The sequence below is a fragment of the Ailuropoda melanoleuca genome, chromosome 3 (genome assembly GCF_002007445.2).
Source record: "Ailuropoda melanoleuca isolate Jingjing chromosome 3, ASM200744v2, whole genome shotgun sequence".
In the NCBI taxonomy this organism is placed as follows: Eukaryota; Metazoa; Chordata; class Mammalia; order Carnivora; family Ursidae; genus Ailuropoda; species Ailuropoda melanoleuca.
Window position 1 is genome coordinate 20443578 of NC_048220.1, and position 14785 is coordinate 20458362.

The window sequence follows — 14785 nt, forward strand, 5'->3', positions numbered from 1 at the left end:
AAAAAAAATTCCAAATCAACCATTTGATCCAGCACTTCCACTTCTTATACAAGGTAATGAAAACACTAACTGGAAAAGATACATGCATCCCCATGTTCACTGCAGCATATTTACAGTAGCCAAGACATGGAAGTAATCTAAGTGTCCAACAATGGAAGAATAGATAAAGGAAATGTGGTATGTGTATATGATATATATATAGGAATATTATTCAGCTATAAAAAAATAATACAATCTTCCCATTTGCAACAACATGGATGGACCCTGAGGACATTATGCTAAGTGGAATAAGTCCAACAGAGAAAGACAAATATTGTATCATCTCACTTATTTGTGGACCCTGAAAACAAAAAGGCTAAACTCATAGGTACGAAGAACAGATTGGTAGCTTCCAGAGACAAGGAGTCAGGGGTGGGCAAAAAGGGTGATCAAAGGTGGTCAAAATAAAGTCTGGCCATTTTTTCCAGGAACTGTAGCACTTTATTACTTCCCTCCACAATACTGAACAAGACTGAAAATACAGTTCATTGAGATGGGTCAGTAACTTTTGTACTTGGAACCTGGGCTGCTAAAACGTCATTTGCCAAAACATCATGTGGCTTTGATACACAATGCAGGAAAAGAAAAGTTGTGGGTTGCCACAGTAACTGTAATGTAGGTATCTCTTGGAATACGGTTTTGATGTATCTGCTTATGATCACTCTAATTCCTCTATATTTTATATCAATATGGCTGAGTAATGGTTGATACAGGAAATACTTAGAAGTATTGAATTTCTGTAAGTATAAACTGTGAGCACCTAATGCTCTGCTTATACACTTGCATTTAATTATGTCATTTGTTTTAGGAATAACCCTATTATAAAAATACTTTTGACTTGTCTTTCAAAAAATATTTCCAAGCAGGCAGCACATAACATCTAATTCCATCTGCAACAGCACATTTAGCTAATGTGCTTTCATGGCACCTTGATAGAATATCCTATTATAGATGTAGAAAATGAGGTAGAATGACAGAAGGTAATAAATTATTTAAGATCACAAAGCAAATCAGGGCAGAACTATTAGTGGAATTTTGCTCAGGATGAGCCATTTGTCAAGTGGTATTTTTGTGAAGCATGTGCTATGGCCTAATTACTAGGGCGCAGGTCTATGTTATTGGTGCCTATGTATATTTGACTCTAATCTCCCATGTTATACACACTTGTTTGTGTCTCCAAGGCCAAAACGTTTGCAAGAGTACCTCACGTGAGTCTAAATGTCTGCTCATTCAGTCTATCAACCCGTGTATTAGGATTTTCCAGAGAAACAGAACCAATATATAAATATTTATATTTATTATAGGAATTGTTTCACACTGTCATGGAGGTCAACCACCATCTGCCATCTCCAAACTGAAGAATCAGGAAGGCCACCAGTGTAATTCAGCCCAATCCAAAGACCTGGGAAGAGGGGTAGGGGTTGGGAAGCCCAGTGGTGTCTGTCAGTCCTTATCTGAGTCTGAAAGCCTAAGGACCAGGAGTACCAATGTCTGAGGTTAGGTGAAGGTGGATGTCTTAAACAAAAAGAATGAATTTGCCCATCCTCAATTTTTTGTTCTACTGAGGCCCTCAATGGATTAGATGATGTCTAACTACATTGGTAAGGGAGATCTTTTCTCAGTACACTGTTTAAATCCTAATCTTCCAGAGACATCCTTATAGATACATCCAGAAATAATGTTTTACAAGCTGAGATTTACTAGCTCTCCTGAAATAATGTTTTACCAACATCCTTTAGCCCTGTGAAGTTGACACATAAAATTAACCATCACACCCAGCTAAATCAATATTTATTAACACCCTCCACTAAGCAAACCATAGCACCAGATAGTAGCCAAAATACAAAAGAAGAAATTGGACTCCACCCTCAGAGTTTAAAATGTAATAGTATTCTCTCGTGTGAGCACACTATCATTGAGGAAAAAAAAAGAAGGGGGAGGGGGAATAAAGCAAGCAACCCCAGAATACCCTCTGTTTTTCCAGAGGATGGAGTAGAGTTCTCATGGACTTCTTTTATTCAGAATGGAGAATCTTTATGCCTAACAAGAATATCTTCTGACTTGTTTCGCTTTTCCTCCTGTACAATTTCTAAAGAGGAAAACGGTTCTGCTAACTTATACAAATAAATTTTTCTTTCACACTTTTTTCTCTATTTGCAGCCCTCTTTTTCATACTTCCCACAAGCTCTTCTCTGTAGGTGAATTGTGTAAATTTAATATTTTATTAGTTGTTAAATATTGGTATTGAAAAGAACATGGCAAGTTATCATTGATTCATATGTATACATAAAGTCAGAAATCATTTAAATAACTAAATTCTACCTGAAGAACATTCACAATAAACATTGTGTAAAGTTATAACTTTAGTGATAAGGCAATTAGCAATATGAATAATATATCACTCCCCAAACTTTTCAGACAGCTCTGATTCATCATTACCTAATGTTCACATGCATGAATGCTCCCAGAAATTGTTTGATTTCAAGAGAAAGAGTAGCTTTCTTTTGCTTTCCCTCATACCTTAATATCTCTGTGAAGACCAGAAAGTTCTGCTCAGTTTTCTTTTTACTTCTTTTTTTTTTTTAAGATTTTATTTATTGATGAGAAAGAGAGAGAGAGTCGGGGGTGGGGAGGAGCAGAGGGAGAGGGACAAGCTGACTCTATGCCAAGCATGGAACCCAACACGGCGGGGCTTGATCCCAGGACCCCGACCCCGAGATCACCACCCAAGCCAAAAAAAAGGGTTGAACGCTTAACCAACTGAGCCACCCAGGCACCCCTTATTCTTTTTTTTTAATTTTTTTAAAATTTTTTTAAAGATTTTATTTATTTATTTATTCGACAGAGATAGAGACAGCCAGCGAGAGAGGGAACACNCGCTTAACCAACTGAGCCACCCAGGCACCCCTTATTCTTTTTTTTAAATTTTTTAAAAAGATTTTATTTATTTATTTATTCGACAGAGATAGAGACAGCCAGCGAGAGAGGGAACACAAGCAGGGGGAGTGGGAGAGGAAGAAGCAGGCTCATAGCGGAGGAGCCTGATGTGGGGCTCGATCCCATAATGCCGGGATCACGCCCTGAGCCGAAGGCAAACGCTTAACCGCTGTGCCACCCAGGCGCCCCAAATTCTTTTTTTTTTTTTAAAGATTTATCCATTTTTTGGAAAGAGTGAGAGAGCAAGGGCGAGTGGGACGAGGGGCAACGGGTGAGAGAGAATCTCAAGGAGACTCCCCGCTAAGCATGGAGCCTGACCCGGGGCTTGATCCCGCAACTCTGAGATCATGAGCCCAGCCAAAACCAAGAATCCAACGCCCAACCAACTGGTCACCCAGGCGCCCCTCAGTTTTCAATATTGGGATAGAATCCCATATTTCAAAGATAAAACATTTTTCATAAACACACACAAATAGAAAAAAAAGTGCTTGGCAATCCAAAAGTCCTGAGATGGAGTATTCCAGAATAGGCAAGAAAACAAGCTTTGCCACTAGCTCTGTGTGCAGGTTCAAATTATCTAACCTCTCCTGTGTCTCAGTTTCCTCATCTGTAAAGGGAAAACAATAGTCCCTTCTTCAGATTAATTAATAAATTTTAACTACTTTAAACAGTGCCTGGCACATTGTAAATTCTTAATATGTCACCTATTATTTGCATTATTTGATAATGACATTGAAACAAAAGAAACCAGAGCTATTGCTAAATGAAACATAAAATAAAATGAACAGAAATGAAGACCCACACATCACTGAACTTGCCTTTGTGTTTCTACTGTGTATCTATTGCAGATGAATTCCCTCCAATCCTATTTTGGCCTGAGATGACACACTATCTGCTTCTTGTCCATTAGTTTTATCTCAGCAGGCTTCTTTAACAGTGATGTGTGGGCTGGCATGGACATGGGAGGACATGAATATGGGACATAGCATCCTGAACTCTCAATGATTCCCAATGATTCCCTCAGAAAGACAGGTACAGATGACAGTATCATTTTTTACCATTTATCATATCTTTGCTTCTTACTCTGCTTGCTGCCGAGCTTCCAGATTTGTCCCAGATTCAAGTCTCCAGACCTCTCCCCTCTAAAAGGTACCATAATCGCTGACTCGTTTCTTAGCTAAGATTATTAAATCATTGTCACCCCAATCGTTTTTTTAAAAATAGCATATTATTTTCTCTCCTTCTTCCTAGCACTGTTTCTTAGCTAATTTACTTGACTCATCGTCACCCTATCTATTTACAAAAATAGAAAATTGTTTCTTTTCCTTTCTAGTCCTAAATGGAACTCAATTGACTATAAAATGTGATTCTTTCTTTCTTTCCTCCTGATGTTTTAATCTAATCTGGAGCATCTTCAACCCAGAATTGAATGTCAGTGACCATCAGAAAGCTGGTCCTTGGCCTTCTTTGCCTTTCCCCAAATATGTCTGGGGCATGGACTCCACTCTTGGGATTGGACATGAGTCTGCAAGATGAGTACTGGCAGGAGGATGTCTGAGGGCACAACTACCAACTTGGAAAGGTGACTTTCCATTAATCTGACAAACATTCCACTTTCTTACGATCAATATTATTAATCAGATAAAAACATGCAATTTTCTACATAAAACAAAAACTCCCCCAAAATGACTTGTTACTGTGGATGAACTCATCGTGTTCTGTTTAAAGGCAGTCCTTCAACATATGCACTAGATCTTATTTCCTCTCACCCAGTAACAGACATTGCTGCAGTTGTTCCTGCTCCTTGGCTCAGGTTAGCAATTCTTCCCTCTCCATGAAATCATTTCTACCAGCCTATAAACATGCCGTTGTTTCTATCACCTTTAATAAAATGAACAAAAGGCTTCTTTTGACCTACTTTCCCCTCCATATATTGCTGATTTTCTTTATTCTTAAATTTCTTAATGGCCATCTGTAAACTCCAATGTTTCCCTTCCCACTCTTTTGAATATACTCCAATGAGGCTTTTGCCTGCATTGCTCCACAAAACCTGTCTGTGCTTAGGCCATCAGGACACCTCACTGGATCATTCCAATCATCAGTTCTCAGTCCGCATCTTACCTGACCAGCAGCATTTACGACACTGAGCGCTCCCTCCTTCTTGATGTACTTTCTTCACTGGGCTTCCACGATCCCACGCTCTTGGTTTTCCTCCTGCTTCTGTAGCTGTTTCTTCTCAGCCTTGGGCCAACCTGCTCTCTTCTCTCTCTAACCTCTTAGTGTTGGAGTGTGCCTCAGGATCAGTCCTAGGCCTTCTCTTCCTCTGTGTCCACATTCACACCCTTGATGATCTCATCTGTTCTCTGGGTCATAAATTTCACCTCTAATCTGACAACTCCCAAAGTTATCTCTCCAGCTTAGATCTTTCTCTTGAATTCCTGACTTACATATCCAACTGCCTACTTGAATATCAAATAGGAATCTCAAACTTGATAGGTCTCAAACAGAGCTCCAGATCTTACTCTTCAAACCTGGTCCAACTGCAGTCTTCTCCATCCTGGCATCTTGGCATCCTGGACAACTCTGGCCTTCCATCTGCTCAGGTCAAAAATCTTTGAGTTAGCTCTTTGACTGTTGTGTATCTCTCACATCCAGTTTGTCAGGAATTCCTATTTGGCTCTTCCATCAGAAATTACCAGAATCAAACTACTCACCACCTCCTTGGTTACTACCCTGATTAAACCACCATCCTTTCTCACCTGAACTAACCCAGAACTCTCTCTCTTCCTCTAACCTAAACCCCATGTTAGTAGGCAAAATGAGCTTTATTTTTTTTTAAGATTTTATTTATTTATTTGACAGAGAGAGACCGCCAGTGAGAGAGGGAACACAAGCAGGGGGAGTGGAAGAGGAAGAGGCAGGCTCCCAGCAGAGGAGCCTGATGTGGGGCTTGATCCCAGAATGCCGGGATCATGCCTGAGCCAAAGGCAGACACTTAACGACTGAGCCACCCAGGCGCCCCCAAAACGAGCTTTAAAAAGCTAAGACAGACCATATCATTTGTTCAGAATCTTCCAGTAACTTCCCATTTTACTTGGAGCAAAAGCAAAACTCTTAGAATAGGCTGAAGTCCTACTTAATCTGGCATTCCATTATCTGACTTTCTCTCTTTCTACTCTCCCCTTCACTCACTGGCCTCTTTGCTGTTACTCCATTACCCCAGGCACATTGTTCCTCTGGCTGTTCCCTCTGCCTAAAATGTTCTTTTCCTTAGCTCACTTCATCTCTTCCTCCATGTCTTCCCTCAGTGAGAGACCTTTCTCAATGAGACTTCCTCTAACCACCTGGTTTCCTACCACACCTAGGCTGTGCACACATGCACATGCTCACACAGGTGCAACACATAAACCACTGGCATTTCTGATTATCCTGTTCTACTGTTCCCTTTTTTCTGTAGTTATAGCCTGCTAATGTATAATTTACTTATTATATTTGTTACTTATTGTCTATCTTGTCACTAAAATGTAAGCTGCTTGAGGGTAAAAATCCTTGTTTTATTCCTGGTGTACTAGAAGCAATACAATATATGTATCTGATGAATAGTTGATATTACAGAAAAGTTATTTCTCTCTGATAAAGCCAAATGAGAATTTTTAAATCCTGCAGTGGCATGACTGTCCTCCATATTTTAATGTGGGGTGAAGCCCACAGCTACCACTGGATCTGTTCATATTCACTGATTAAGCCACAAGTTAATGCATCCTCTAGGACAAGTATTTGAACTGTGTTCATGATAGGAATTCAAATTGAGTGGAAAACTAGGTAAAAAAAAAGTGGATTATGCACCTCCTAGAAGAAGTATGGCACAATCTCAAGGAAGGAAGCCTGGCCTGATAAACTAAACTAAGTACTAAGGCCTGCAATTTCAAGAGGATTTCTGGGGACAGTGCAATACCTCTGATGCAATCTCCCCATAAGCTCTATCACCATCCTAATCACCAGTGTGGAGGATGTGTAAGGGCAGGGAAGCTTTGGATAATACTAAATACTCCTTAAACTTCATAACACCTTAGACCCCAAGCAGTCCTGATGTAGGATATCACAGGAGGACAGAAAACAGGGAGGAGGAAACTGTTTGCCTACCTGTTTCAGAAATGAAAGGTGAGCACTAGCAGCCTGGGGCAGAGCTGCAGTCACAGTGCAGTCTGCTGACTGGCCACAGAGGATAACCGTGGTAGAAGCAGGAGCTAAGGCACAAGGCCCAGCAGTGAAGTAAGGCAGAGTAGCAGAGTACTGAAAAGTAGTATCCAGGTAGAATGACAGCATCTGGGGCAGCCCAGCCCATGTGGAGGGGCCAAGAAGGGCATGGAGGGCAACAGCAGCAACATAAGCAGCAGCCTGAGAGAAAAGGAATGGGGACCCAGGTGAAGCAGCTGAGACGGGCACGACGGGCGTGAAGTGTAAAAGAGTGGCTCCTGTGTGAACAGTGGCTTGGTTGGAGAACAGAGTGGCAGTCAGAGTAGAGCTGTGGTGCCCCCTCAGTTAAGCGAAATAAGCCAGAGAAAGGCAAATACCATATGATTTCATTCGTGTGTGGAATTTAAGAAACAAAATAAATGAACAAAGGCAGGGGGAGGGAGAAAAAGAAACACAGTCTTGACTAGAGCACAAACAGATGGTTACCTGAGGGGAGGTGGGTGGGGGGATGGGGATTAAGAGTACACTTATCTTGATGAGCAGTGAGTAATATATGGAATTGTTAAATCCCTATATTGTACACCTGAAACGAATATAGCACTGTATGTTAACTACACTGGAAGTAAAATTTTAAAAATAATGGTAATAGGGCACCTGGGTGGCTCAGATGGTTGGGCGTCTGCCTTCGGTTCAGGTTATGATCTCAGGGTCCTGGGATGGAGCCCTGCTTTTGGCTTCTTGCTCAGCGGGGAGTCTGCTTCTCCCTCTGCCTTTGCCTCTCCTCCTGCTCATGCTCTCTCTCTGTCTCTCTGTCTTAAATGAAAAAATCTTTAAAAAAATAAGAAATAAAAATAATAATAAAGAAGATCCCTTTACAAGACGTGGTCTTATAAAGAAGTAGTACTTTATAGTTATAAAATGCAACTTCTATATTTGGTAACTCATGACTCAATGTCAGCTTGGGTACAGTTGTTTTATAAAACTAAATTAAACATTAGTTTATACAATTTAATTTTGTTCTGCACTTTTATATTTCAATCTCCACTGGCAAGTTTTCTTGCTAAGTATAGAGTGAATGTATGGATGTATATAGTAAATGCATGAATGAATGGAATATTTGTTAGACGTGCACCTCTAAGTTCATGCTTAGTAAACTGTATGAGACATGTCTTTCATTGTCTACCCAATCTACAGCACCATATAAAGAATCTGTCCCATAGACTGTAAACATAGAGCAACCTTGGTCCCTGGTGGCTTTCTAGTTCCCATGAAATCCATTGGAATTTTGGCTTCAGTCTCTGGTTTCCGTGAGACTTATGCCCTTTATCTGAGTTATTCAAAGACTCTATTCTCTTTAATAAAAGACATTTGACTCTAAAAGCAATTCAGAATACCTCAGTTTTTCTGGAGTGCAAACACAAGCAGCCTAGCTTCTCACTTTCTTTCAGGGCATACATTTTGTTACGGACAGGATGTCAGTGTCCCCTCACCCTCCCACAAGTTCATAATGAGGCCCTAACCCGCAGTGTGGCTGTATTTGGAGAGGGCACTCAAAGGAAGTAATTGAGATTGAATGAGGTCATAAGGGCAGTGCCCTGATCCTTTAAGATCAGTTTCCCTTATGCAGAGACACCAGAGCCTCTGAAAATCCTTCAGATAATGTTTATAAACATGCAATTGATTTTGGTTTAATATAGCACCAAGAACTGTTGTCAAACATCCTACTTTTTGTATTGACAATTCTCCTGCCTTCTTTTAATTCCTTATAATTCATTTCCTTTTAATTATCTGTTGCTTGAACTAAGGCTTCCAGTGCAATATTTTTTGGAAAGCAGTAAGGGCAGGCATCTTTATCCTGTTCTTGACTCCACAGGAAAATCTTTTAATGTTTCACCACGATTAATGATGTTTGTTGCAGTCTGTATCAGTTATTAACCAGTTTGAAAAACAGAAACCATGTTAGGAATGTCAGAGGGTAGTTAACACAGAGAACTAATTATAAAATTTTTGAAAAGACTAAGGAGCAAAAAGGTGAAAGTGGTTCTCAGAGCCCAGGCATGCTGGACTTGTGCAGCTGGGGCACAGCTGGTGAAGCTGCTCCCGCTGCTAAGGCCAGGAGTAGAAAGAAACAAACGGCTTTTTTCCCCTCTGCCCCCTTTCAAATCCTCACCTTTGTCTCCCCTTGGCAGAACCTAACCGAACCACAGCAAGGGAGAAGGGGAAATAGAATTGTCAGGCTTCCAGCCCCCTGTGATAGAAGAGAAAAAGCAAGTGCAGAAATAAAGCTGACAACTACAAGTCAAAACGCTGCACAGTATCCTCCTTTAGATTAGGAAAGTTTTGTCCATTCATAGTCATCTAAGAGTTTTTCACGTTTGCTTGTACCTAATGAGATGATTAAATGGCCTTTCTTTTTAAATCTTTTAATAAATACAATAAGGAAATTAGGTTAGAGATTTTCTCATTGTTGCATGTGCTTTGTATTCCTGCTATAAAACCTGCTTGATCATGATGTATTTGTAAGCATACGAATACACGTTTATGTGTTTTCTGTGTATGAATGTGTACATGTGATTTTATTTGCTAACATTTTTCCCACTTTTACTGCAATATAATTGGCATATAACATTGTGTGTATATTTGCTAACATGTTTGGGGCTTTTCATCTGTGTTTATCAGCAAGACTGGCCTTTCATTTTCATTTCTCCATTCCGTTCTTGTGTAATATTGTATGAAATTTATACCAGTAGGTGCCTTTTTCCTCCTTTTGTATTCTCTAGAAATTAACTGTTATTTGAAGTTTTTTTTTTTTTTTTTAAGTCTCATATAAACTCCAAACCTAGTGCTTTAAATTAGGGTGTATTTTGATTCATGGTTTATGTTCATTCATATTTTCTCTTTTCTAATGTTTCTGGAATTAATCTTTTTCTGAAAAATTATCCTAAAGTTTTTAAATTTAACAGCATAAAATTGTTGAGATATTTTATTACATTTTTTTTACAATTCCAGCTCTATCGATTAACTTTTGCTGCAAAACATAGTGGCTTAACATTTATGATTGTTATGACTCTGTGGGTTGACTGGATGGTCTCTTCTGGTCTAGGCCAGTTTGGGGACCAAATGGTCTAACATGGCTTTTTTCACCTCTCTGGTTGTTGGCAGCCTGGACTATCTAGAAGGGCCTATCCGAAGTTTTCCTTTACTTGTGAGTTTCATTGCAATTTCTGACATATTTAAATTATTCCTTCATGTTCCCTTTTGTGCTTTTCATTTATTTCTTCCTTTTTGCCTTCTGCTAAAGTAATTAACTTTTCTTTACCCCTACTTTATATTTCAGAATTATACATCTTTTTATCTATTCTGTTAGTGGTTACTTGGATTTTTATCCTGCCTAGAAGTTTTTAAAATATCTCAAGTTTAAAACTATGTCTACCATTTTTCTAACTCTCATCCCTGTGTTTCTGCCTAACTTCTAGCATCTTCCATATTATTGTTCTTTTATATTTTGGTTTATTTTTTTAATATTTAATGTTTTGACTAGGCTCTACATAGTAAAAACAAATTTTTTTCAAAGCTACCAAAAGTTGTACATTGAATGATTTTTTTTCCCTTGTTTGTGCCTTGCCTTCAAGGCCCCCTCTGCAGAGGCAACCATTAGTACCAGTTTCTTGTACATCCATCCAGAGGCACAGTATGCATATACAAGTGTATAAGGTGTGTACATAAAATTTTCTTTTCTCATGTAAATGTTGGTATATGACCCATACAGTTCTACATGTTGTTTTTTCATCCAAAAATACTTCTTCAAGATTACTTTATCAGTACATATATAGAGCTTTCTCATTGCTAGTAATAATTTATATATTTATAATATATAGATATATATTTTATATTATACATATCAAAAGATAATATAATGGCTTTATGATTCTTTTTATAATAGCCATAGCATGCATGTATCATAATATATTTAACAAAACACCTACTATGGATATTTCAGTTGTTTAATGTTTTTGCTACTAAGAACAATATTGAAGTGAGCATATTTGTATAAATCTTATTTTGCATATATGTATGTATATCTGTAATATAAATTCCTCAGAGGGCATGCATCACAGGGCATGTATGTTTTAACTGCAGCATATTATTCTTCAAATGAATTTCACTGCTTTCATATAGCTGCCCCATTAAAACTTCCTGTTACAAAAGTGTTGGTGAGCATGTCTGGAAAAGGATGTGGAGAAAAAGGAACCCTTGTGCACTGTTCGTAGGAATGCAAATTGGTGCAGCTGCTCTGGAAAGGAGTATGGAGGTTCCTCAAAAAATTAAAAATAGAACTATCATATGATCCAATGATTCCACTTCTGGGTATTTGTCTGAAGAAAATGATAACGCTAATTTGAAAAGATATTCACCCCTATGTTTATAGCAGCATTATTTATAAAGATAAGGAAATGGCTGGATAAGTGAATGGATGAATGGATAAAGAAGATCTGAGGGGCGCCTGGGTGGCACAGCGGTTAAGCGTCTGCCTTCGGCTCAGGGCGTGATCTCGGCGATCTGGGATCGAGCCCCACATCAGGTTCCTCCGCTATGAGCCTGCTTCTTCCTCTCCTACTCCCCCTGCTTGTGTTCCCTCTCTCGCTGGCTGTCTCTATCTCTGTNAATAAAATTAAAAAATCTTAAAAAAAAAAAAGATCTGAGATATATATATGTACATAGATGTGCTACTCAGCCATAAAAAAATGAAAGCTTGCCATTTGTGACAACATGGATGTACCTTGAGAGTATTATAAAAAATAAAATTAAAAAATCTTAAAAAAAAAAAAAGATCTGAGATATATATATGTACATAGATGTGCTACTCAGCCATAAAAAAATGAAAGCTTGCCATTTGTGACAACATGGATGTACCTTGAGAGTATTATAAGTGAAATAACATATACAGAGAAACACGGATACTGTCTGATGTCCCTTCTATGTGGAATCTAAAAAACAAATGAAAAAACAAAATGAAACTCATGGATACAAAGAATAGATTGGTGGTTGCCAAAGGGGAGGCCGTTAGAGGTGGACAAAACGGGTGAAAGGGGTCAAGAGGCATTCCAGTTATACAATAAATAAGACATAGAGATATAATGTACACCATGGTGACTATATTCAGTAATATCCAATCATATCATATACCTGAAACTGATGTAATGTTATATGGCAACTATAACCTCAGTTTTTAAAAAGTTTATTCAAAGAGTTTATAACACTTACATACACCACTTAAATTGCAGTTTGGAAGGACATTTGGTACGTTCCAATTAAAGGAGTGAAAATTAAAAAAAAAAAAAAAACAACTTCTTGTTTTGCACTGAATGTTAGTAAATACTCAAAATTCGCATGTTGAAACCCTAATCTCAATGCGGTGGTTTTTGGAGGTGGAGCATTTGGGAGGTGATCAGATCATGAAAGTAGAGCCCTCACGAATGGGATTAATGCCCTTTATAAGAATAGGCGGAACAGCTAGTTTGCGGTCGGTCTTTCTGCTGTACAAGAAGTTAGCCATCTGCAACTCAGAAGAGGGCTTTCACCAGAACATGACCATCCTGGCACCCTGATCTCAAGCATCCAGCTTCTGGAACTATGAGGGAAAAAAATTCTGTTGTTTAAGTCACAGTCTGTAATATTTTGTTAAAGCATCTCAAGCTAAGATATTTACCATGTACAGTTCAAGTTCTCTCTGCCTTTGTTGACTGGATATTATTAACTCAGGGCAACTTAGAAAACTACCTGTTGGGAGAGGACAGAATTGCCATCATCCCAGGTCCCTGAGTAAGTTCATGGATCTGACCTCCATCCCTACACCTTCCTTTCCCATCACCTGTTTCTACTATTAGGAAATCCTGCACTGGACTTTTTCATATACAAGAAATTCACTTCTGTTACGTAAATGAAATTGTGGGGTTTATTTGAAGCAGCAACTAGCACTTACCTATATGTAATCAACTTCAGGTTCATCGTATATATTTTTACCAGTAATATATATTTAAGAAAAAAAAAAGATTTCTCCATACCCTTGTTAATAGTGTGTTAGAAACTCTTGTTTACAAATCAGAAAGGGAAAGAATCCATCTTACCGGAGTCTAAAGTTGCATTTCTTTTACTGTGACTCAAGTCAAAATCTTTCTATATATTTCCATATGTTAAGAACCATTGGTATTTCCTTGTCTGTGAACTGTCAGTTAATATCCTATGCCCACTTCTCTATACAATTGTTGGGGTTTTTTCTTTTGTTTCTGATATGAATTGCAAGATTTTTTTTTTCCAGATTGACATTTGTCTTTTAATGTTTTTATGAGATTTGGGGGGAGTTTCTTGGGTGGTTTTGTGTCGGTTTGGTTTCTGTTTTGCTGTGCGGGAATTTTAGTTTTTATGTGTGATAAGTTTATCAATATTTTCTTTTACAGTTTCTGGGATCACACTTAGAAAAGTCTTTCCCACTTCAAGATTTTTNTTTTTTTCTTTTGTTTCTTTTGTTGACATTTGTCTTTTAATGTTTTTATGAGATTTGGGGGGAGTTTCTTGGGTGGTTTTGTGTCGGTTTGGTTTCTGTTTTGCTGTGCGGGAATTTTAGTTTTTATGTGTGATAAGTTTATCAATATTTTCTTTTACAGTTTNGTTTTTTCTTTTGTTTCTGATATGAATTGCAAGATTTTTTTTTTCCAGATTGACATTTGTCTTTTAATGTTTTTATGAGATTTGGGGGGAGTTTCTTGGGTGGTTTTGTGTCGGTTTGGTTTCTGTTTTGCTGTGCGGGAATTTTAGTTTTTATGTGTGATAAGTTTATCAATATTTTCTTTTACAGTTTCTGGGATCACACTTAGAAAAGTCTTTCCCACTTCAAGATTTTTCATAAATATTCTTTTCTTATTTTCTTATAGTATTTTTATAGTTTTAATTCTTTTACATTTAAGTTTTTGATCCACTTAGATTTTATTTTGGTGTGAGGTTTTAGTTAGGTAGAGATTAAATTTATTTTTTTCCCTAAAATCTACCAGTTACTCTAACACACCATTTGCCTAATTTATATTTTCCGTTAAGACTTGAAGTGCTGCCTTTGTCATATGCAGATCTTCCTTGACTTATGATGGGATTATTTTCCAATATAAGTAGTTCCCAATAACCCCATCATAAACTGAAAGTACTATAAATTGAAAATGCCTGTAATCTGCCTAACCTGCTGAGTATCATACCTTAGCCTAGCTTACCTTAAATGTGGTCAGAACACTTACATTAGCCTACAGTTGGGGAAAATCATCTAGCACAAAGCCAATTTTATAATAAAGTGCCGAATATCTCATAATTTATTGAATATTGTACTGAAAGTGAAAAATGGAGTTCTTGTAAGTGTATCGGTTGTTTATCTCATGATTACATGGCTGACTGGCCGCTGTGGCTCACTCCCACTGCCCAGCAACACTAGAAAGTACCAGACTGCACATCGCTATCCCAGGAAAGGATCAAAATTGAAAATTCGAAGTGCAATTTTCTACTGAATGTGTAATACACATGCACCATCATAAAGTCAAAAAATTGTAAGTTGAACCGTTATAAGTTGGGG